The 26,366-nt window shown below is 45.6% G+C and overlaps 1 protein-coding gene and 1 long non-coding RNA gene across 2 annotated transcripts in view; one reads left to right on the forward strand and one right to left on the reverse strand.

The window, feature by feature from the left end:
* LOC132473310 (uncharacterized) overlaps positions 1-7,808 on the forward strand; it is a 143,862-nt gene extending 136,054 nt beyond the window's left edge. The window contains exon 3 of the long non-coding RNA XR_009529310.1: positions 7,685-7,808. This is a non-coding gene — a long non-coding RNA (uncharacterized LOC132473310). The remainder of the gene's footprint in view (positions 1-7,684) is intronic.
* Positions 1-26,366, reverse strand: part of sptlc3 (serine palmitoyltransferase, long chain base subunit 3) — a 290,563-nt gene that overhangs the window by 160,002 nt on the left and 104,195 nt on the right. The window lies entirely within an intron of this gene.

The raw sequence follows: 26,366 nt of genomic DNA on the forward strand, positions 1-26,366 counted from the left end.
CAAGCATGTTTTCTGTTGGCGATGTTGTTGTCGGGGCTCTGGACATTCTTTCCCCCAACTAATTGGAAAACACCCATTCTTCGTAGGATACAACTTAGACTCAAACGTTAACGTCATTCACTCGTTGGAAAAAGAACAAGACAATAATGAGAACACCATTGCCATCTACAGTGAGTACTCCTAGAAGGGGCACATTATATTATCTGAATATTATTTTCCATTTATTTCATGTATCTTTCATTCTTTCATTTGTATATTTAAGATATTATAGAATATTTTAATACATAGTTATGTTTCATGAAATCACCTTACTTAGAAGAAGCTGATGCTTTGCAGCTTTAAAGATATAAATACTGCCACCATGTAAATAACTTATTTTGATGGTGTGCATCCGGCCCGGGTACCCCAGGCACAGGAAGGTGCGGTCGCGCATGCCTGCGTGTGCATGCCGCCGGTGTACATGCCTGTGTGCGTGCGTGTGTGTGGGGCTGCTGTTGTTGGGCGAGCCCTACCTTCTGTCTTCTCCGTGCTAAAGCCACTCGTGTATTCATACGTCACCGGACCAAACATCTGACAAAAGCCCCAGGAGGGAGGGAGGGAGGGAGGGAGGGAGGGAGGGGGGAAGGGGAGAGAGAGAGAGAGAGAGAGAGAGAGAGAGAGAGAGAGAGAGAGAGAGAGAGAGAGAGAGAGAGAGAGAGAGAGAGAAAGAACCAGGCACAGAGGAGAGAGAGAGAAGCGAGAAAGAGACAGCCAGGCTGCACAGAGGAGAGAGGGAGAGAGAGAGAGAGAGAAAGAGATGGAGGGAGATGGAGGGAGGGAGAGAGAGAGGAAGAGGGCAGCCCGCTGCACATTGCCCAGAGCAGCGTCGCCCGCCAGCAGTTCCAGGCTTAGCAGGAATGTTGCAGGGAGCCGAGAGCTCCAGGAAAACGACATCTGGTGTAGCTGCTGGTTGAGTTCCCTGACCCCCCCCCCCCCCCCCCGCGCGCGTGCCCGTCCCAGCAGACGCTGCCCGGACCACTCTTACATGGCACCCGAACACGGCAGCACTAAGGTCACAGCTTGATCACTCGCATCCCTTGCCAGTGCGCCACATGCAGACGATGTACGCTGCCGACGTTTGCGTTGGGGCACGCGCACACACAGGGGATATACATGAAATACACACATTCACGGCGGTGCGTTTTTTATTTTCCCCTTTTTTGTGTACTGCTGCTCAGATGACAGCAGGAGATGTTGTCTCTACAAATCACCGTCTGGGAGGCGTCTTGTGAATTCATGTATGCGTAGAATATAAAAAATATTATGTATATATAACTACAAATTATTTATTTATTTTGACGGTGAATGTTAAATAACACGTCGTGTTTTAATTGCATTTTTGTTTGTCTGCTTTGTGTGTGTGTGTATTTCTTTTGAAGTCCTATGAAGATCCCACATGGTACATTAGACTGTATGTTTTCATCACTTGGAACCTAGTTCCATTGCACCATGTTACATAATCTCAATTGCTTTGAGAACCCCTGCTTCTTTGCTTTGGTCAATAACCTGCTCTCTCTCGCTTGGCCCTCAGCCAACCTCCTCTGGGAACTATTTCATTCTCCTCTCTAACTACCAACACAAACTCGGTGCTTAATTCAACACACTGTCGAACACCCAGTTAGCATTCATAGCCCTGTCTCTTGGACTGGATTCTGAATCTTTTTGGCCCGCTGTTTTAATTGCAAATGTTAATCATTCCGCGCACAAGAATCATCTCACTGCCATTTTTATCGAAGCACATTCAGTTTGTTTCAGTTTGCTTTAATGTGCTCTATTTTAACAATTTATCACCAGCGACGCGAGTATGCTAAAAAAAAAAACCCCACACAGCAACTTCTTCGCTCCGAGCAGGTTGAAGCTGCTTTACCAGAGAATGATTTTAATCCACACCAACCACCGCCGCCGCTTGGCATGTTGGCGATCGCCCCTGTTTGGCTAAACGCCCCCCCCCCCCCCCCCCCCCCCCACACACACACACACACACACACACACACACACACACACACACACACACACACACACACACTCCACTCCAAGGTGGAGTTTCACGGTGCGGTCAGGGATCACTGTGCGCAACACCGTCACCATGACAACACCACTTCCCATGTACACACTTCATTTAGCCATGCTCGGCGACAGCTGTATGCATGCGGAGAGTGTGCGGACGAGCAATCATCCCGGGATGTACTTCATTACTATAAGCGTGGTCGCCGGTTCGGCCAGCGCTGAATAAACACACTAGAGTGGTGAAGATGGCCTTTCATCCACGCTCTGTCGATAAATATTCTTTATTTTAACCGTGAAGCTGCCAAGCCGGTCTAGGTTTCCTAGTGTGAGCTGTGCAGTTGTTTTTGGTATGGGGAGGAGGAAGCCAGTTAGGAAGCATTCCTCGAGTGACCTTCCTGTATCCCGATGCTTGTCATTAAGGAGCAGGCTGGGGGGGGGGGCGCCTCGCTCGAGGATGCCTTCAGGCTGAGGCCCGGACACGGTAACCCCGGGGCTGTTTACCCCGTCCACACCGTGTTGTGTTAGCATCCATGCTAACGGCGAAACGTCGTTAGCATGGACGGCGTCGAGAGCGGACACGCACCGTCGGGTCCCACGCGGCGAACACGACTCGCTCTAGAATGCCCACGCCCGCGTGTTTGGCTCGTGTAGCGTAACTACCTCCGCGCGCCTCCCTCCTGCTTACCTCGTCAGCCGCTAATGCCGTCTGATCGCACTCATAACAGCCGTGAAATGATGCGGTGCAGATGGCCCGAGCAAGGGCAGACCGGAGACGTTGGGGGTCATTTCACAGCATCCAGCAGGGTGGGGTTGTAGGGCTGGCAGGTCGTCCTTTACATACTTTAGGTATTGGGTTTTTGATTGATTTAGTATTTTTGCCACTAAATAGTCAGTGTGTGACTGTAGTGACTACGTAGTGCCAAAAAACATATTGTTAGATCGTAAAGATGATTTTTTTAATTTTGATTCGATATATTCTTACCAAAATAAGTTATTTGCATTCTGTTACTACATAATTGGACGTTAAGACCATAGGCCCATTTTAGTTTCTGCGTTTTGTAGTTCAAACTTTTGCACCTTATAATCTTTTGCACCTTGTAAAAGCTGAATATCAAGTGAGTGAAACAGCTTGAAAAATCCATTAACAGAAGACGGGAAAATTAAGTTAGGAGGTCAACGGTCAGTGGTCGGTCACTAGTTTTGGAAGCCGTCGAGTGTGTCTCAGGGATGGGAGTGGCTCATTGGGAACCAGCAGCACGTCGTATTCATGTTCAAGCATGTTAATATTGAATGTAAGAAACAATAATAACCAAGAAGCCATCGTTTATTAACCTTTTGGTTCGATGAGGAGGCTCCTGGGTTTAAATCACAACAGGTGCTTCTCACAATGTGGAATTCTGCTCAGGTTTTCTTTATATTAATTTTAGCACTTTGGAGACGTGATCTCAACCATTTTTTAATAGGAGGGAATCCTTCCTTGTTTTATTTTCTTTCAGTATTTTGGTGCATAATATAGGAATAGTTATAAAAGTAGATTTATAAAATATGCATGCAGAACATCAAGCTGCTTTTTATGTAATTCATCAATCCATTCCGTCCTTCCTAATTAAATATCTGTACAAACCGTGTTCTCATCCAAGCTCCATGGCACACTTAGAATATCTAGGATGAAACACCTTCACAGCAGATTTTCATAGGGACTACTCCCAGAATGCTTTGCACTATTTTACCATAGGTCTTCAGGTTCAGACGTGTATGGATGGTACTGCAGAGAGGCACACACAAACAAAACACAAACCATGAGATATCTTGCATGCTATATCGGAGCTTTAAAAGCTGTGGAGAACTCGACTGCGACCACTGCAGTGAAGCCAAACTATAGAGACCACATTAAGAGTCAGTGGTTTCAGCATCAGTCATGCAGAAAGTAGTGTCCTTATCGAGACACTAAACTCTCAAGCACAAGTAAAGCTCTCGAAAAAACAAATAATCCATAATAATAAGCCACTCTCTCCAAAGAGATTCTGGGTTACCCAACAAAGAGGCTTAATGCCGTGCCAGCACTTAAATACAATTTTGGCAGAATTTCTTAATCAACTGTACGCCATTACTTGCTTTGTTGATTTTTAAGCGTGGAACACTGTTTCCACCGGGGAGCGCGTCAGCAGTGTGATTATTGCCTGCTGGCTTGGAATTGTAATGCTGGGCACACACTAGGCGATTTTTCTAATAGACAAAACGTGAGAAATTGGTGTACAAAACAATAGATTAAGATACATTTAGCAGTTTTGGTAGTTTAATGTGTGGAAGGAAATTATTCGACAAACACAGCACACCACACACTAACCGAAAATATCGCCAATCTTTTGCAAACAAACAGGTCGAAAGATTGCTTCAATTGTGTGTAGCATCATCAACATATCAAGGTTCATATTTTGACCTCAAGAGTGTGAACGGCATCGCATTAGAGCCATAATAATGCGGTTGGCTGCTGGCTTTTGGAGTTGCTTAGCAGCTTCATGGCCGGTAAAAGTACACAAACACACACACACACACACACACACACACACACACACGCGCGCGCGTGCGCAACAAAAAGGCTCTCGTCGTCCTTGTTCCTTTTTACCAATGTTTCTATTGGTAAGAGTAGTGTTGAAGTTTGAATCTCCTTGAATGAGTACCTTGAATACGGATGGCCATTTGGAAGAGTCACTTTGTTTGCAGACTTCTTTATTATGTCCATATTCTTTAACGCAGATGCATTAAGACGTACTTGTAACTATGTTAAAAATAAGTACAGGGGAATCACTGTCTTTGTGTATGCCTATTTCTCAATGTTAATCCTTAATGAATCATCTCTGCCTCTCTCTTTCCTTCCGTACAATACACTGTCTAGCTCTCAACTGTTGCTGAGCATGCAGTAGTATTCCATTGTGTATGCAAGGGATCCCTCTTTCTGCTTTTTTCATACAATCACGCACCCATTTCAAATCTGGCCTCAGGCAATGAAATCCTACTTCCTTGTTCGTGTATACAATCTCCTCTATAGATTCACATGTGATTGTGTTCTATACAGGGTTTTTTTTCGTGGGTTTTGTCAGGACATTTCTCTTAATTCCTGCAGTTATCATGCAAGCAATCAGTTTCAGGCCCCAAACAGAGGAACACTGGTAATCCATCACATTGGTTTATTCCCCCGCTAGGATAGAGATTTATGTGCCTATCGCATGGAAACATTGCAGGAATAATTCTGTATATGTGTCTGCATGTTTGTGTGTTTTTTCCGCACAGTGAAGGCCCACTGATACAGTGATGTATGTCTGCCAGGTCTAAGAAAGCTGACGATAAAAGCAGATGATTGCACACATAAAGAGAGATACAGCCCGAATAACTGTAATGGATGAATTATCTGATGGGGATTTTTCATCTTGCTTAAAGAGAAAATGTGGGTTTTGTTTTGTTTATTACAAAGACCATATCTGTTGAATGCATGGATTCAAATGCATGGGAATGCCTGAAACAACTAGCACTTTAGCTCAGAAATGCATTCGCCAAATCCTTTAGAAAAATAATCGTTGGCTTAGTAAATGTGCCTGAAAATGATTTTATGCATTTTTTTATTTTATTTAAGCCAAAAAATACCTGTTCCCAACTTCACACTCTTTGTCATCAATGATGTCAATTCTAATAAGGGTTTTACTTTTTTCTTTTTTACCGGTCGACTAATGGAGCAATCACTTGTCATTATAAATATATCCATCACATTTCTTCAAGTAAAAACAAGTCACAACAAATTGTTCACTCCAGCCTATGTTCCCGACACCACCCCTCCTAAACTGGCTTTCCAGACGGAGTACCATTTCATACCGAGCCGTATCTACAAAGTGAAAAACATGTCTTTCACCTTACTAAAACTTTTCTGCACAAATATGTCTTTGACGTGGAAGTGTTGCGGGTGCGAAGGGGAAACATGGCCACAGGCGGGATAAGAACTGTTTAAATGTTCATGAATTCACTCCGCAGTCTGCGTGCTGGCGTTTGGCCACTCTCTAATTGGCATGTTGCCGTTCGTGTCGTGAAGACGCTCATGAATTATGCACGAATAGCACAAGCCCACCACGTGCCTCAGTATGGCCATATTGTGCAATGCAATCTCCAGTGGGGATATGCTGCCGAGAGACACAATACTTTAGACAGCCGCGGTCTCATTACAGTACAACCTCGCCATAGTTCGGCAATTCAATAAAAGCATCTTGTTTCTTGAAGTGTAAAAAGTTGACCTCTCGGAACAGTGGCCAAGTCCACTGGATGGTGGCTGGCCCCGATTTGCGTTTCATCACATTGGCCCAGATCCAAAATCTAATCTTTTAATGATTCATGGTCAAGTGGAGAAGGGGATAAAGCGTATGTGCTGGACAAATCGTCAAGCAAAGGGTGGAAGATGAACTGTGAGAAACGGTGTGGTTAGTGAGAAAGTACGGAGGAAAATAGCTGTGGTCTCATTGCGTTTGACTCAAAGCCCTTTAGCTGAGCTTCTCTTTCCCCTGTCCACATATAACCCGCCCCTAAATGAAAGTACCTATGTAATTCAACTTGGGGTTTATATATACAAAGAGTATTAACTGATTAATATTGTATAGGCTATAAATGGTGATTTATGCGAAATGTAAAGCCAAATCTTTTTAACTAATTAAATTCTCTCTCTTATACCTTGAAATCTTCCGAATATGCTGGGTGCACACAGCAGTGCTTTATATTATTAATTACAGCAGTAACATGGCATCGCACCACTGAGTTTATGACCTTAGTGATTCATCTCAGGTCGGCTAGCACTTTAAAACACAAGAGTCTATGTTAGGAAATACCCTAACCTTATTTAGTCAATTACTTTTTTTATGATCATACATGTACTCATCGTGCTCAGAATTTAACTGGGGTTGATCTTGGCAGTTCATCCTTGGATTAACATACTTTCCTATAGTTTATTTATCAGTCTCTTCTTGTACATTTTGTTTATCTCTCTTTTTGGCTCTTTCGATATAGGTATGTTTTTGCAATCCCATTTTGTTTGTTGGTTGTTGGGTCTTTTGTATTTTGGTGTTGAATTTTGTGGACATATAGTAGGCCAGAGTAAGTCAGCCGGAATCTGAAAGATTATGTTGCTGTCAAGCCATGTCTTGGAGTCGCTTATTTTCCTTTCATCAGGCCTATGATTCAATTAAGGAACTGCATTCCTCCCAATTCAGCCCAGCAAGGAGGGTTAGATTGACAGGCAGATGCATTACTATGCAGGGGGAGGGCAGATATATGAATATTTGAATAAGTGGCATAAAGTGATCTCGCAACTCATTTTCAAATGGTCCTTTGCTACTGTTTTATTAATCTTATAAAGAATTTGTTTCTAAGGCTGCAGGCTTGGCCGTGTCTGGGCCATTGACTCATCGTAAAAGTATTGTTAGTGCTATTTTTTGAATGCTGTTGTGACAATAACATTATTTTGTGCCGATTATTATATGAGCAACCAAAACCAATTTATAGGTCAAATATCAAGCATAGCAAATATGCACACACAGGCTCTTGAGTTTGAGTGTCAGTTGAAGTCATCGTTGGTCTCTTTGTGGTCCTCTCCCTCCCTCAGATGTGATCCACACTGTGGGACCGATGGCGAGAGGTCGGGCCGGCCCTTCTGAGAGCAGTGACCTCAGCGCCTGCTACCAGAACTCCCTGAAGCTACTGGTGGACCACAATCTGACCACTGTGGTAAGTGCTCCTGTGAGACGGAAAAGGTCTGTGGAGTTTCAAAGCGGGGGAAACTTTATTTTTTGAAATGGTATCATTTTGGTAAAAGGTAGTAAAAGGATTTTAAATGATCGATGTCCGATGCGATGATAAGGGTACATGACATTATGCGAATCACAAATGTACAATTTAATCCACCTTGGGGAACACCATCATTCATTGTAATGGGTTAATAAATACAAATTTAATATTTTATAAAGAACACAACCAATTCAAACGCAAAGCATATTCATTAAAAGCATAAATATTATGATCAGCGATATTTAATTTTTCAACTATCCATGTCCATGTGTATATGGCATAAAATGGTAAGTAAATGTAGACGTGTTACCATTTTTGCTTATTTTCTATCTCGGCAGTGTCTCGGCTTTTCAAGATGTGTTGACAACCGAGTGAAAAAAGTCCCTGCCAACTGTTTGGTTTTACTCTGGTTATTTTATGAAATACATAAAAACACTAATTTACTTAGGATCTATTTAATATACAAAGAAGATATAATGGTCTCAGCCTAATTATGAAATTTTCCTCACTACAATTGTGCGGATTCCTCCTAGTAGTGTGTGATGCAGCACCAGAAGTAGCTGCAAACATTAAATGCAGCTCACTTTTACGTACAACTTAGATTAAGGGGAGGATCCAGCAATGTTTATTCAGGACACAGAATTCCTTCCATTGAGCAAGGCATGTTTATTTATATATATATATATATATATATATATATATATATATATATATATATATATATATATATATATATATATATATATATATATATATATAAATTTATATAATTTGCTGAGTCTCCATAATATAATACACTTTGTCTTAAAGCAAGCATTACACATTTAATTTACATAATGCTACTTAAAACTATCTCTAGTGCATATACCCCTGCATTGTTATTACCAAGAGATTATTAGCTTCACTGTGCCTAATGAACTGAGGAAGAAACGCATTGCCATGGTGAGAAATGATGTACACACTAAATCTCCTCAATACCCAGGATTAAATCAAATGCTCTTTGATCTGGTTTAAGTTTAAGAGTGACACATTCAAGGCAGTTTATTCTAACTTTTGAGTTGCACTCACCTCTGTTGAGAGGATTTTCAGTTCATCAGGCTAATGAAACTTTATTTAATGAACTACGAATAGTTTCTTAAATAAATAATAAAACAAATACAAACTGATGTCATGAATGCTCAAAGATACAGGGTTTAAGTAAGTCGTGCAAAATGTGTGTTTGTGTATATCTATATCTATATCTATATATATACATAATATTGGCTCTTAACATTTGTAAAATGAGTCCAACACCAATAGAATATATTAAATTTGAAGTTAACTTTGGTAAACCTTTCAAAGGAATGACAAAAATCACAAGCCCATGTCTCCTACAAAACTGTAGGTATTTGCAACGTTTGATGTAGATGTTTACATTTGCCTATATTACTATTCGTTTTCTTTTCTTTTACTCCCATAAATGCTTTGTGAAAGGGTACTTGGTTGAAATAACACCTAAGAAGCGGTACATTAAGCCAGTTTGAGAACCCCTGGGTAAGCAATGCCCCAGACCAATACTGATCACAAACCAGTCAGTCATACCCTTTTCCGGGCCTAAGCCTCCAGACAGTACTTTGCATGTGATCCATCCTGGTGCCCCATGGTCTGCTGTTGATCTACCATGAAATGGTAAACAAATCAGCACTGCGACCAAATAGCTTTGAATCAGCTCAGCTCCAATCAATAGACCCAGAGGCTCATCACAGGCAGATCAATTGACATATTTAATGGCGAGAGAGAAAGAACGACAGAGCCGATCTCAATACGGACGGCAATGACAACTTAGTAATTCCCCTTTGTGAGGCTGCTTGCTTAGAGCTTTTCCCGGGCAGAAAGTATAATTTTGACATTTATTCTGATTAAAGAAATCACAATCTATCCTAATTCACGCTCTGGAGTGAATTACTGTTTTGCACTAGCAGTTTGTGCATCCTTCAGTTTAAGTTGAGGAGGTATCAAAGCCCAGGGCCTGCCTGGAGCTCAGACCAGAGGAGAGGGCTATCGATGAGAACAAGGGCCTACAGCTGTCTTCGAAAAGTCTGCCCACCTCCCTACCACATCCTCCCTCAACGTCACCTTGCAAACCCCTATCACCTATGTTTTGCGGTACGCGCATTCCAAAGATGTCTTTCATTTCAGTCCTTGTTTCTGTATCCAACTCTCGTGTGATAGCGGTTTCCTGTCATTCGTGTGAGCAGGGTTTCAGTTGATTCCTTGTCTTTGTTTTTCTTCTGGGAGCTGGCTGGAACCCTTCTAATTTATTTGTACAGCTGCTTTGTTCCGAGCAGAGCTCTCAGTGGAAACAGCGGGGGCTCTGTGATTGACTGGCCTTGTAGGACGAGACCAGTCATTATATTTGTCTGAGTTTTAGTTCTTTTCGGCCTTGGTACAGCATCTGCGAACGGGACGTGGCCTTTGCTTCCTCCAAATAAGGATGTTGCCTTGATTTTTTTTCTGTCTCGCCTTTTCTGATATGCAGCGAGACATGTTGAGTGTAGGCTCCGGCCTTCTCAGAGCTCTCTGATCCAGGGTCTTAGCAGACATTCTTCCAGCGTCAGGTGTGTTCGGGTTTCAGTCATACGATCGGCAAACAGGTCATTCAAATGTACTGGAGGTGCTTGAACGTTAAGCTCTTCAGCGTGAGTGGGATGACAGCCGACTGGAAGGGGGGGGGGGGGGGGGGGGGGGGGGGACAAAACCAAAGCAAGACACCCCGCCTCGTAGATCCACACTGAGGAACATGGGCGGTCTGTTTGCAAACCCCTGTGCAGCTGAATCACCAATCACCAAGGGTTCCCAGGGGTTAGCCATGCAACAATAAACGTAGCGTGTACGATTCAAAAGAGAGAGACTCGCTGGTTGATGATCCTTGTCGCTTTTGCTAAGAGCCAGTCTCCAGGCTAAGGGACAGTCTGTGGGCTAAGGGACAGTCTCCAGGCTAAGAGCCAGTCTCCAGGCTAAGGGACAGTCTGTGGGCTAAGGGACAGTCTCCAGGCTAAGAGCCAGTCTCCAGGCTAAGGGACAGTCTCAAGGCTAAGGGACAGTCTGTGGGCTAAGGGACAGTCTCCAGGCTAAGGGACAGTCTCAAGGCTAAGGGACAGTCTCCAGGCTAAGGGACAGTCTGTGGGATAAGAGCCAGTCTCCAGGCTAAGGGACAGTCTCAAGGCTAAGGGACAGTCTCCAGGCTAAGGGACAGTCTGTGGGATAAGGGACAGTCTCAAGGCTAAGGGACAGTCTCAAGGCTAAGGGACAGTCTCAAGGCTAAGGGACAGTCTCTAGGATAAGGGACAGTCTCCAGGCTAAGGGACAGTCTCCAGGCTAAGGGACAGTCTCCAGGCTAAGGGACGGTCTCCAGGCTAAGGGACAGTCTCCAGGCTAAGGGACAGTCCAGCTATTGCAACCAATTTGAATCATTGAAGTTAGCCAACAAATGCTAATAGTGGTTTCAGTTGACCCATTTCTGTATCTACCATTTATTATTGTCTACAAAATCTGTATTTTTGAATAAAATAACCTACTTTACCCTAAAATACATTCTGATGTTACTATCAACGTATCTCAAATACGGCATCCGAAAGAAGCAGTTTTTGCCACATTCTGTATAGCTTAGAGTTCAGAATATTACTTATTTGCCCAAAACTCACCTGTTCAAACTCGCACACAACGTCTAACTGATCACTGTTTTGATTGTTTTGTTTTTTTGTTTTGTTTTGTTTTGTCTTGTTTTTGTTTTATTTATTTCTTATTGCTTATGTTTATTTTTTTTTTATTTTATTTTTTTTTTCCACAATGTCTTGTTTTTTAAAAAATGTATGATGACTATATGCTCTGTAAGGTGACCTTGGGTGTCTTGAAAGGCGCCTCTAAATGAAATGTATTATTATTATTATTATTATTATTTAAAGGGAATATTCTCAGTTGTCTGCCGGTATATTCCGAAAACGTGTTATTTTTTCCTACGCAGAAGCAGATGTGTGCTTTTTCTTTCCCCCATTGAATTGATGTGAGGTAGAACTGCAAGTTCAGAGCCTTACTGAGGGATGGCTTTCAGATGAAGACAGATGGTCGGCCTGAGCCAGGGAAACCTGCCATTTAACCCCCCACCAGGCATTTGAGGGCTATCTGGAAGCTGTCTGCTCCAGCCTTCAACAACCTCACTCTGTCTCTGTCTCCGGCCCGGCATCAGAGGGTTCGATGGGAGTCCATCCTCTCATCCTGCACTGAACGGGGGGGGGGGGGGGGGGGGAAACGATTGCAATGGAATGAGGTTTAAAAAGAACTACAAAATTGGGCCCAGAAGAGTGTATTTTTCCGCAGCCAGCGAGGGCAGCCTGTCTGAACTCTCTCTGTAGCTCTGGATGACCACGGCCCACCAGCCAGGACACCCTCCCCACCGCCCGGGCCGTGAAACACCCCCCGAGGGAGCCGTGCTGACCGAAAACAAAAAAAGTACATGCAGCAGCAACATGGGCGAGAAGCCCTGGCTTCTCCTCCCTCAAGCCGGCTGCCTGCGTAGCATTTCCAAAGGAAATTGCGGTGAAGGGAAAACCTACAGCCGAGGCTTGGCCCTGATTTGGACCGGTATGAGTTATTATAATAACCCTGGCTTGTCGGTCGATGGCAGCCAAGCCACTCCAACAGACTGTCAATATTTTCTTGCGCCAGGACACAATAAATAGGTCTCATCATGGGTGTGCTGATATATGGAGCATGCCGTGTTATTATGGTCCATTTGGAAAGGGCTGGCCGTTTTGGGGAAACGCAATACTCAGCGTTGCCGCGCCAGTGAATGGGCCGGGAAATGAAAGAGAAAGACTTTCGGCGATGGTGTTGATGTCTTGAGGTGGCACTCGGTGTGACAGAGAGGCATATTCAAAATCTCACTGGATAAGCTTGAAAGGCTGATTTCAAACTTTGACTCAGACCTTTCTTTCACCCTATCCCCCCCATGACAGCATGATTGCCTGGATATCCTTTCCTGTGTGTATGTGTGTTTTGTGTGTGTGTGTGTGTGTATGTTTGTGTGAGTGTGTGTGTGTGTGTGTGTGTGTGCGCCTGTGTGTGCGTATGTATGCACATGCTTGCCTTGCACACATGTCCGTCTCTGTTGTCCCACGGATGTGTGAGTGTGTGTGTGTGTGTGTGTGTGTGTGTGTGTGTGTGTGTGTGTGTGTGTGTGTGTGTGTGTGTGTGTGTGTGTGTGTGTGTGTGTGTGTGTGTGTGCGTGCGTGCGTGCGTGCGTGCGTGCGTGCGTGCGTGCGTGCGTGCGTGCGTGCGTGCGTGCGTGCGTGCGTGCGTGCGTGCGTGCGTGCGTGCGTGCGTGTGTGTGTGTGTGTGTGTGCAAGCCTGTGGGTATGCATGTGTGTGTGCGTTCGTATGCACATGCTTGCACACACATGTCCGTCTCTGTTGTCCCATGGATGTTTGCGTTGCGGAGGCCCTGCGATCTCTGAATCGTACATGGCATGCTGTACATGCATCAGAGGAGATGGCTCATGTTGGTCTTTTGCCTCAGTTGGTCACGGAAGGCTGCTTCAAATCTCCCCCGTCTGCAGAGTCTGTCAGGTAGAAAGCTGGGAGACAGACTGCGTGGGGAGGGGGACACCAACACCGCCATCTGGAAGCCATTCAGCCCTCAGTCCAGGCCTCACTTATTCCACAGCTCAAAATGAAACATAGTTTGACAGTAACCCTCCCGACAAAAGACACTGCGTTAACTTAAAGCATAAGAGCTGGTTCAGTCATAGTAGCCTTGGTCTTGTCGGTTCAAACCCTCAATGAGTGTTATTAACTTAAGTGGGTTTGTTTTTAAAAGTAGCCCAGCCACTCCTCAGGGTATGTGACGGTGGAATAAAATAGCAAGGATTTTGGTCACGGCGGTATGCTGCACATTGGAGATACAGCTAGCCATCTTTGTTGTCTGCTAATGGTCTCGCGGAAAAAACCGAGCCATTCGATATTTTATTTTATTTTATTTTATCCTTTGACCACAAACCACAATTGAATAATCTTTTCTGAAAGTGTCTGGCTTGGTGCGCGTCGCTCGAGCAGCTGTCTGAGCCAGACAGTGACATGGTAACCGTTTGTATTAAGTGGCCTTGCCTTCAACTCCCCGGTGACCCTGGGAGTGTTTTGTAGTCATATCACACACATGGTTTCTATGAGACTGAGGAAACCGCAAACTCGCCCACAGAGCAAATAAATGCCCCAAAAAGACAGCGGATGGAAGATGAATGGTGTGGAATGAAGGGGTTAGACACCCGTCCCTGTGAGCCAGTTTCAAGGCTTGCAGATATTCAACTTAAATATAAATGTTCCCAGTAGAGCTCTAAGAATGCATTTACAATGTATGAAACAAGCATGTGTCGTTGACAGCTCATAACCTCTACTTGATAATCCTCTGCCAGCCATTGGCCTGTTAAGGGCATGGTGGAAAAGCAAAAACAAGTATCTCTAATGCGCGACCAAAGTGTTTGTGGGAGAGGAAATACACTGGAGTGTGGCGGACAAGTTGGCCTCTTGACCATGTAAGACGTCCATAACTCCTGCCATGGCTGAATGGGTTTAACAGCAATTCCTCTGCTGCAGTCAGTGAAGATTGTCAAAATATGACTGAAAATATAAATTTGCCTTGTGTTTTCTTATTTATAAATGAAGCAAGACATATTTATAATTTACCACAACATACTTTTTTGGTTTGTTTTTTGGCTACTCTCAAAGGTATTAATTACCCTTATTAATGCGGAGAACAGTTCCCACACACAGTTTTTTCCACTGCCCTGTAACCCTGCAAAATTAATTATTGTCCTGCAAGTGCAAGTGACTCCTGATTTAATTATATAATGGCCGAGTCGAGCATAAAGGCTTTATTGTGAATGTATTTGGCTTGTGACCACGGCTGAGTAAACTGAGCCATTCATTTGTACAGGCAACCGAGAGGTTAACTGCTGATCTGCTTACACAGCACCGCGTGTCACCAAATTTTCCCTTTCACTCACGCTTCAACTCATACTTCAACAGTGACACAACTCATTCTCGCCTGCTCTCTTTGGGATTTATTTCCTGATTTATTCCCTGAAATGTAAATGTGTGACTTTGTAAGATGACGCGGGTTCGATGTTTGCCAGTGGCTTCCAAAGTACCCACTGCTGCGACCATTCCTCCCTCAGATCCTCCCTTAATCTCTAATCATCTTCGTTCCTCCATCTATGAACACCGTGTCCCCGTTTAATTCATTCATTAAAGATGCACCGTTTCAGTGGTATCTCACCGGCAATGCCCAGCGGTATCCTTCAGTATGTCTCGGTGCCCCTGCCTCAAATCAGAGGAAAGCCCTGCTGTTTGTGGTCCACTGAAGCGTACCTGCTGCGCGCGACTTACACTGGATCCACAACTAGGCCCTCCCTGTGGCCCCTCTGCCCCTCATCGATCGGGGGGGGGGGGCCCGGTTCTGCATACCTGCATGTGTCCACAAAGGTTAATTAGGCCGGGGCTTTAGAAAGGTCACCGGGCGCAACTTAAATTGATCATTGTTGTTAATCGGATCTGAAACATCGGCGTCGAGCTCTAATTAGCTCCAATTACGCTTAGCGTGGTCTTAGCGGTGTGCCCCCCCCCCCCCCCCCCCCCTTCGCGTGTTGACCATCGTCCCCCGGATCCCATTAGCCCGGTGGCCCAGGGGGGGGGGGGGGGGGGGTCGGGTCTGTCACAGGGTAGAAGGTGAGAGGACAGAACCACCACAGTATCACCTCCCCCTTGACATTTCGCTCCAGAGAATAATACGGCGCGCGGTTTATGTGGGTCGAAATATTAGGATATGTAAAATGTGACATTTCCGCGCACCTCAAGAGGGTTAATCACAGTTGACGGGGATTGAAGAGGCAATCTCCAGAGTGCCTATGCAGATCGGGCTGATGTCAGCTGGCTGGAGTCTTGATTGCGAAGCCCCCCCCTCCCTCCACCTCCCCCCCCCCCACCCTAGACGATGCGATGCGATGCAAAAGGCCTCTTCTCGCCGTTCTCTTATTAACGCACCTTGTCCATAATACGAGCTGGCAAGCATCGAGGATCCGTCAAGCCCTCTCGGACTCGCAGACTCCAGACGTGGGGATGATTTCTCCCCCTCTCGAGGCTGCGTCTTGAGCTCTGAGAGAACGCCTGCGTCCCTCCCCTCAGCCGTACCTCCGGGGAGCAGCAAAGACAGCCCCCACAGAACCGGCAGGGGGGGGTGGGGAGGGGGGTGGAGGAACCGTCAGAGGAAGCGGTTGATTAAAAAGATGCTGCCGAGTGCCGCCGTGGTACGACGGCAGACGTGCGTGACAAGACGCGCGTGCATTCATTAATTATACCGGAAGCGTCTTCTACGCCGATATCAAAGAACAAAAGGCACACGTCTGCCTGGTCTTTTTACTATTTTTTTCGTCAAGCGAGGGGGGAATCGGAGGGGCTCGCAGCGGGAGCCACGCCTTTATTTATTTTTTTACAGGGTGATTCCCTCAGACCGGGGCGAACGAGGGCAGAAAGAAAGTGAGTGGGGCCGCAGACACTCCACTGGGCGGTTAACAGCAATTAGTTCTTATTTGCTACCTCACACTCAGATAAATTGCCAGGTTGGAATGAGCATGCACGAGTCCCTCACAACAATGTGGCTTTTCAAAGCGAGCCAGGGTTGGCTCAGGGGAGGGACTGTCTGTGCGGAGTTGTTTGTTTGCACTCGAACGACCGGGGAGAGATCCCAGCGAGGCACGGCGTGAGCAGAAGGGTATTGTTTGCGTCGAGCTTTCAGCCCGTCACCCCGAGGCAAAGCTCTGGCACGGCGTACACCCGTCGTGACTTTTTTTTTTTGGAATCCTAGTGTTGTTTTCCTTTTTTTTTTGGGCATTTAAAGTTTGAGAATTTTTAGGTGCCGTCAAATTCCTTTTCTTGGTCATCTCATAAAACGGCCCGGTCGCCTCTCCTGTCCCTGGAGCCGGGATCACTAATGAACCTCTCAGATCCTAATCAGCCGAGCTAGCCCCAGCTCGGCTGGGGCTAGCACTCCACTATCTCGTTGCTATTGTTTAAACAGATTGCTGGCGGACTTCTGCTGAGACCCTGTTTACATCATTATTGTTAATTAACTGTCTGAATCAGTTTGGAGTGTGTGTGTGTGTGTGTGTGTGTGTGTGTGTGTGTGTGTGTGTGTGTGTGGGTGTGCGCACTCAAATATTATTAACGATGCAGCAGTGTCGCCGTGGTAACACTGTATGTCAGTTCGCCACGTCCACTCCAGTTTATTTAGTCGATTTTCTTTCCTCTCAGCAGCGGTGGCATGCTGCCCCCCAGACTGAATAACATGGCTGGCTGGCTGGGAGATGCCATGTATGCAGGAATACCCTGTAGATCCGCTGCCGAAGAACGCTCCATCTCGTCTTTGTCTTCCTCCACCTCACACCTATCAACCAGTCTGGCCACCCCTCATTACCGCGCATTTTTCCTCTCCGCTCGGCAGAGTTTTCAATTTGGGCCTCACAGATGGATATTTTAATTATTGAATGAATAATAATGAGACTATTGAATCCGCGCTTTCCTCTCAATACACTTAATTAACGTGGCGGTGCATGACGTCTTACATGACTCTGCATCAAAGAACCGGCTGCTCCAGTTATGGATTAGGAGAGATACATTATGATTAAGCAGGCAATCGCGAAGGCACAGGAGAGGGTGTTCTTCTTGTTGTTATACTACTTCTTCTACCTAAATGATGGTCCTGCCAACACGACTGCATTTATTACAATTCTGTTGCTGGGCAGATTATTTGACTTCATCCGTGCCCCCTTCCGATCTTCCGCTGTAATGAAGGCTTTTTCTTTTTTCTTTCTTTCTTCTTTCCACATTTGCTACGTGCTACGCCTCTGTTTAGTGAGGCTAAGTCATGAGGATTGATATGTTAGGTTGAGGGCGAGGAGTGAGGGTTGGTGTTAGCCAATCAGAGGCAGGATAGCAGCAGGTCTTGAAGCAAGTGGGCTAGGAAAAACAATCCCACGTAATGAAGCCATGTGTGGCTCCCAGACTCGACCTTGCCGGGGTCGGGCCCATGAAAGTAGGATTTAGGTGATCACAGTGTGCCATTTCCACTGCCTTATACTAAATGATCAACGAGCCCCACTTCCCTCCTAACATATGGGTCTCAGGTTCCACCAGGCACTACAAGGCTGTTTGACACAGAAGGGGTTTCAAAAACGGTATGTTAAATGCTTCGGTGCTAATTTCTGCTTAATTGCGGTAATGGCGCCGCCATCCAATTTTTTGAAGCTTAGATATGTATATATATTCTTTCGTTTTTCAGAGCAGGCAGCAATTATGTGCACACGGTGTGTGTGTGTGTGTGTGTGTGTGTGTGTGTGTGTGTGTGTGTGTGTGTGTGTGTGTGTGTGTGTGTGTGTGTGTGTGTGTGTGTGTGTGTGTGTGTGTGTGTGTGTGTGTGTGTAAGAGGCAAATTAACACAACACAGACAAGGCTTCTGTGCAGCTGCTCAGACTCATGAGTGTTGGATATTTTTTTACACACAAACACAACGGCACATCCTCTCACAACCAGGGCACGATTAATAACCCGCTTGCAATCACAGCTGCTTTTGCATATGCAGTGTTTTATATATATTTGATCAATCTGGTACGTTTAGGTTTCCTTGTACATATTTAGATGTATAAAAGAGATGTATGAGCTACATATAGGGCTGTTGTCCCTTTGGTTGCTTTTGTGTTCATGGATGGGAGGATCATTTAATGGAAGATGATTCTCAACCGGTAAAAAAGCAGGAAAAATGTCTTGCTTTGTCAGAATTTATTTCATAAATGGTCATTTAAAATCTTGCCATTGCTATTTGGTTTTAGTGTTTTTTCTCTCATCATTTAACACTTGCCATTTCTTGTTAAGAGCTACTGTTTTTTAAAGGGGAAGTGTACCCCATAATTTTTGCTGAATGCGGTACTATCCAATGTCTTACATGATCTTAAACATAGTTATCTTCAACACAGTGATCTATCCCATTTTGTCTACCTTTCCAGTGGTTGATTTTGGTCTGCATCCGAGAGTTTTAAGCTTCTCTTATAGTTCTTATATAACACCATGGCGTGTGGATTTCATAAACAACATTGCACAAAATAACACTCAACACAAAATATGTATATTTTTTATAATTAAATACCATAATGATGGAATTTGATCAGCAGTTTCACTTACACTCTTACATCTAAGGATCTCACATGCTACTTCTATGTTCCACTCAAAGTCAGCCTATTTCTTGATATTTAGACAAACGTTGACAAATTCAAGTGCTTCGTCTCTTAATGCATTCTTGTTTTTGTCGTAGAAACACTACAAAAGAAAACTATTTTCAGCAATGTGGGGATTGGCAGTGTTTGAAGTTGGTTAATAAGATGACAACTGTCGGAACACAAGTAAGTGTAAGACGGGTGTAAATATTAATGACTTCTTTGCAAAGTCTGTCTGAATTTAGCTTGTGTTGTGTACCACTACCTGGTGGCACATGTCACAAAAACACTAACAACCATAGCAACCATATCTCACAGTCCCTTTAAACCTACACAAGCGATACACATTCATCCTCGCTGCTTTCGCACTCAAACCCAGAATCCTGCCCCGAACTTACGCCCAGGTGTATTGTGGGTATTGACAGTCTCACCATGTCCACGCACCCACACACATAATTCCTTAATCACAGTCGCTGTAACTCCACACACACGGCCTGTTTAGTGTCGTTATTATCTGCCAAGGTTACAGCGAACGAGAGTTGATGTACGACGGCTGCCCCGAACTGACGGACTCACAGTGTTTTAAACAGGCCGCCGAAAGACCCTGCTCAGCGATTCAGGAGGCGTCGCGGCAGCACCTTGCCCAGGTTTATGAGGAGGTATATTAGCTCTAACGCTGCCTTCCCCACAGGAACGGCTCTCGCTCCGACACCCGGGATTGCAGGAGAGGGTTTGGAATACTTATTTGTGACCTCAGCAAATGTTTTGTCCTCTTTGTTGAAAATGACTTTTTACTTTATTGGGGATTGAGGATTCCATTTTTAAAAAATGTCTGACTGTTTTTTATTACGGAGATCGAAGGCTTTTGATGCACTCGCACATTCAGCGGATATTGTTGGTCTTGGCTTCAGCGGCCATTGACTCAATAATCTCCATTGCCGATCTTCCCACCCTCCATCCCGGAATTTTCCTCCTAGAACTCAGACTCTCTTCTCCTGCGGGTTGGAATTCTCTTTTGATGTTGCGTCTAAAAGTTTGATTTATAACTAAATAGATATGGCATTCAGCGAGTGAATATAGAGTGCACGTTAATGGGCAGCTATAGTCTTTGAATTACACCAGCAGACCGCCATGTTCTCTTCTGCTGCAAGTTAATTAAAAATGATATGATGTGTTAGCATTAAATCATCATGAAGTATACCCACTCAAGTGATCATTTCCGGGCGTAATTTAGCAGGTTAAACATTTCTTGCATTGTCAACCGCTGACCTTGATATCATAAATGTCGCCAGAGTTTTTAATGAATGAGCTAGTAACGGGCACAATGGCGGAACAGATTTAAACATAAATCAACCAGTGCCTACCTTCTCTTTGAGAATCCTGAATAGGGACCATTTGTGAGAACTAAAGGATTCAGTCATTGTGCCAGCGTCCACAGGAGGAGATGTCATACAGAGGACCACTCAGAGGTGACTCTGCCTCCGCCCTTTGAATACGTCAAACTGACAGAAATGTCGGATAACCTCTAAAGCCTGTCTGCTTAATGCGCACATCTTTAAATCTCAGTGTCTCCCCATATATACCCTATCCATGCGCTGTGTATAGTATATATTAAAGCATGATATTCTATTATAAATTATAACAATATGTGCCCGACGATAATAGGGTACAAATGTGTCATGCTGAATCTAATCACGTAGGAATTATGGTCAGTTTGCCTTTGTTCCTGTGTGGTCCCAAATCTCTCTGGGTCCCAGTTGTCTGGCGGGTTTGTGCTACACTAACACACTGTGGGTCAATGCACCAGTCTCTACCCAGCGGTTCTCGGTCTGGAAGGTATTGGGCTTGCGGGAGCAATGCCAGAGGACAACCGATCAATTTGGAAAGTGTAGGAAGCACTCCATCTGATAATTCCCTTTTACAGGAAGTCCTGTGTTTATCTGGACTCAGCACCAGCAAAGTCATCGAGCGATTCAAATAACAACAACTCTATTCTCAGCAGAGCGTTGAATACCCTACTGTGGAATTGGAGTGACTCGGTTTGAGTTCAAAAGAGTTTTGGCGTGTTCAGGCCCATCATGGTTTGGAGATTTAACGAGCAGAGTAATTGGCCCCCCACCTGAGCCCAGCGCTGTAAGGGTCCTTGGAATCTCAGGCTGGGTCATGGAAAAATGTGCAAGGCCCCCATCAGACGTAATGAGTATCGGTTACACAGTGGTCTCTAAGCCAAGCTTAATTAGGCCGTCTAAATAAATAGTGCACTCCGTTGTGCGGCTCAGTATCTGAACTCTGCTTTTCCGACCGCATCGTAGACCGACATCTGAACAAGGAGTTCAGATGTACCCTCCGAACACACGCCAAACTAGGTGCAAAAGAATACGGCGGGTTAATTTTAGGAACTAATTACTGCTTGATCAATATTCATGATGAACTCCCCATTTAGAATTCTTTAATTTAGTATTTCGTCCTCTGGCCAATTTTTATTTTAGGAGACTTTTCCCGCGCAGCTCAGTGTCAACCAGCAACTACCGGTGACTGGTTACCGGATGAGCCAGTTCGACAAACTCTACCTCGAGTTGTCGGCAGAGCAAACTGAAAGCGTGTCCACTTTGGACGCATCCGTCCTGTGGAGACGCCGCTCCAGCCGCCGCCGCCGCCGTACCGAAGCAGCTTGGGATACGGAGGAGGACCGGCCAGCGCGACATTATAATTCATGAAAGCCACCTGGTGATTGCCCCGGTCTCCTTCCTGCTTCCATTCAGCCAGCTGCTCCGTGCGGTTCCCAAATCAATCAGCGGCGCTGCTGGGCTGCTGGAATTCGCCGTGACCTTGAGTAGCGTGTCCCCTGTCCCCGTTTGGGATGGTGGTGGGCTCGAGATCCCTTCTCATCCTCTTCATTTAGAGGCACCTGTGCCCAGCCTAACCCCCCCCCCCACCCACCCCCGCCCCCCACACACACACACACACACACCTCCCCCCCGTCCCTCTCTCTCCCTCGCATACTGTAGGGAATTCTGGACTGCCTTCATAGGGGTATCTACAGCCAATCAGTGGCCTAGCTGTGTTGCGGTGATGTGGCGTTTCTCACAGGGCAGTTTCGCAATCAGAGCCGATTGAAAGGCAGTGATGCAACGTCTCGGACGATGTGCGCAATACGTTTGTGTCATTTTCGTTTAACAATTCAGTGTGTTTATCTCAGCGTTGCCTCATAGTAAGGCTGCTTTGTAAATGCTATGGAGGGCTTCCCCTCAACCTTGGCCTCATTGTGAGGATTTTATTACATGCTACAGAGCCATTATATTGGAACATTAAAAAACGCCCCCATCAATAGTTAATCTGAGTTGAATATGTGATTTTTTTTTCTTTTAGCTGGAACATTTTGGACCAGCTCTAGTAGCCGTGGAGGGCGTTTGTTATCACTACACTCTCGGCTTGAAGGTCTTTGCTGTATTCCTGCCTTTTCTTTGAGTTTTGTGGGTAATGAACTTTTTTTGGAGAGGTGGAGCCCCCAGTGTTCTGCATGGCAGGCCACAGGAATGCATTGTTTTGGCCACGGCCCGGCTGGGGATAGTCGTGGTGCTCTTGGCCCTAAACCTAGCGTGACAGGGCATTCTTCCCCCCGTGAAGGTGACCCTTTCCTCTGGATCCTCCACCCTGCCCAGCTTGCCTTGTCAGGACCTACAGGCGACATGGTCTATTAAACCCCTTAATGATTACCCCGGCCGCGCAGGCTTGCAAAATAGACCTGGCGAACACATTAGCATGAATGCCGTGATAATAGGTGTAATGTAAGGTTTATGATACGTTTTCTGTGGGCATATTACCGGAGGCACACAGCCATAGTTATGTTCCCGGTGTTGTTGTTTTTTCAATCTCTAGTCCTCCTTTGAGAAGCATAGTCTCCTATAGAGAAGTCACAGTGGGAGATTTATTGGTTTCTTTAAAGAATTAATAGAGGAATAAAGCTTGTTTGGGGTTTAGCGGTGGATTCCCTGTTTCGGCATTGCAGTGGTGCTTGGTTTTAAGTCGCTCGTCTTGCATGTTTTAAAAACAACATCGAAACACATATTTTCCTCTATAGCATCCAGTGCATCCGAGCGAGCCTTGTCGGACAATAGAAGACAAAAAAGTTGAAAAAAGGACGATGGAAGTACTAAGCGATGCCCGTGGAGCGGGGAAGCTCCGGGGAACACTTCCACCTCGGTTGATCCCTCATTCCCGGAGCCTAGCATGAATAAAGCAGTTTCCCTGAGGTGGGAAGCCAGGTGTATCATCCGCTCCTCCCCGGAGGTCGTGGGGGGAGCGGGGGAGAGAAATTGTGAGGTTGAGTTGCTTACTGCTGTGAACGGGTTGGGTGGAGAGTCCCCTCTCAGATGATTGCATATAGCGTAGGGTGGTGGTGGTGGTGGTGGAGGGGATGGGGGGGGGGGGGGGGGGGGGGGGGGGCAGAGGATGAGTTGAGATCTCCCATTGTGTGCCTCTCTGAAACACGGTCCATCATAATAACCGCCTTGCAGCCTAGTGGTAACCCCTGGGATTTCTCATGGCCTGGCTCCCTCATAACATACCGCATATAGCGCACATAGCTATACGGTGTTACTATATATGCACTGGGATTAAACACTCGGTACGTGATGCTGCATGCTGTACAAGGATAATGCTGGGTGTAACTCTGACTGTATCTGTGGGCTTATTAGGTCCAGGAACGAGGAACGCTTGAACAGCAACATCAAAGAAAAGAAACCCGGCGACACGCACTAATGTGCACAAACATTTTCACATTTGGCCTTTTCGTGCAAAGAGTTACAAAGGCACCGCACGCTTGTGTTTTTCCCCGTAAGGTGTGAATATTATTATCAACTGTGTCACGACTCGAGCACACGTAATACACACCGGTGCGCGAGTCCGTACCCAGGAGGCACAGAACACATATGGAAATGAAAACCACGGCATGACTAATAGCAACCGGTTTTGAAACAGTGCGCCGAATGTCTTGCGAAACGCCCGTTCACTCAAAGCAAGCCATTATACCGTTATCAATGACCCAACAACTGCTTTGATCGCTCTTTTAAGTGCCCAGGGTTTCTTCGAAACAAGACACCTTGAAGGCTCCATTGAAGTGCACATTCTCTCCCCTGTCCCGAAATAAAGAGTGGTGAAACGAGTAAAACACAAGGGGAGCTGTCGCTCTCCCTCGCTCTCTCTCTCTCTCTCTCTCTCTCTCTCTCTCTCTCTCTCTCTCTCTCTCTCTCCCTCGCCCTCCTGTCCCTAATCCCTCCCCACTCTCCTGAGTCGGGGCCCGGCTGTACAAGCAGCGGAGCCAGGGATCAAAGTGAGTGCGAATCGCCCACAGGCCCACTGAGGGAGAGGTGACCTCCTCCGAGTCTGCATTGTCCTTGGACAAAGGTGCTCCAAAGCGCCGGGCGCACTTGTTACAAAAAAAAATTAATAGTATGAATTTCCGTTCTGTGCCACGATGTTTTTACAATGAACCAGCAAACCGCCTTGAAGAGACCCACAATTCAGGCCGTGCCTTTTGAGTGCCTGCTTCGTTAAAATGTGTTTTCTTTATCCCACAATTCAAGACCTCTCTCGCACATATTTGCTTGCCTTTTGACTACGGTTGTGGAAAGCACACCGCACCGTGTGTGTGTGTGAGGCGATTTCCACGCATCTGTGTTGGCTGAATTCTAAAATACCTATTACTTAAAGAGCATCCGACCAGTATAGGAATTGAAAAATAGTGTTTGTTCTTGCTAATACGACACCGGCTTTGACCTCTCACAACTTATGTTAATTAGTGTTGGTTTCTCCTAGCTCTGGGCTGCTTCAGATTTATGGCTCCGTGTTGTAGCCAGCATTAAAGGAAAACTACAATACCCTGGTTTTAGCCTGCCCATTGAACACATGGATAAAAGGCTATTACACTTGAGAGTGTGTCGTATGATGGATTCAATATTTCATCATTCATCTCCTTTGCTTTTATAATAGCCCTTGATTAACATGGCAGAATATTACCGTGCTAATATTAAGGGGGATTTGCGGACCGTTTTATCAATTGATGCTGAAAGATCATCTCCATGCTGTGATTAGAAATGCAGACCTTTTGTTCTAAATATAAGCAGTATTTAATCTGCTTTTATGGACACCGGGGATGAACAACACTGGAGCGTAGTAATCCTCTTCATTCGGTCTATTTTAAGTCAAAAGTGCTTTGACTTTATTTTGTCTTGTGGCGGGGCCATTGTATTCGTCTGCTCTCAGAGACCACACACAGGCACACAGACTCTTTGAGTCATCGCCCTCGTCTAAAACAATATAATTGAAACCGGGTATCTCCCATGAGGAACTACTTTCCTCATGGGGGAGCAAAGTAGTTCCTCCCCCAAGAGGATCCTCATTCCCTCAGAGCACGAAGCTGTTCAGGCGCCCTGGACTGGAATCAAACCATAAAGAAGGATTGAAACGGGAGTTTGAATGCCTGTGTGCTTTTCATTTCTAATGCTTTGCATATTCGCAATATATGTTTGCTTTGCCGGTTCGCCGGGCTCCCCACCTGCATATCACTACCCTGCTGAACGTGGAATCGCGTCTGATTGAAAAAGAAACATCTTCCCCTGGCACTTTTGTCGTCTTGTAAACTCTGCGCATTCGGTATGTGGGTGACACAGATGTGCAGAGAAGACACGACCGTGCCCCCGTGCTGCGAGACGGAGGTCAACCTCTGAAGGTCGTATCCAATCGAGACGGTCGGGATCGCCCCCAGGCGGTCGGGGGAAACAACCCCTATTAGGGACCGGTCGTTTTATTCTCTCTCGCTGGGCTCTATCCTCCATTGACAGCCCTGTCCCGGGCGTCGGCGACGGCTGGGTCTAATTTTAGCCAGAGGAAGGAGAAGCCGCGGCAGCACTAGCGCCGTACGGCCCACTCACACCACTGACCAGGTGCTAATGCCCTTCTGCTGTTTTACCTTGTCCCACTGACTCCTGCACGACCCCTGCAGCTCGCCTCCGCCTCTGCAGAATCCCTGCCGAGACATTATAAGGCGGCAGACCACATCCAGAGGAGTTAGATATATCTAGATAGATAGATAGATAGAGATTGAGAGAGAGAGAGAGAGAGAGAGAGAGAGAGATTGTACGTGTGCTCATTAATGTGATCATTCAACTGCTAGGTTTCGTTAGAATCCGTGAAAAGTTGATCTTT

This window comes from Gadus macrocephalus, chromosome 15 (assembly GCF_031168955.1).
Source record: "Gadus macrocephalus chromosome 15, ASM3116895v1".
Taxonomy (NCBI): domain Eukaryota; kingdom Metazoa; phylum Chordata; class Actinopteri; order Gadiformes; family Gadidae; genus Gadus; species Gadus macrocephalus.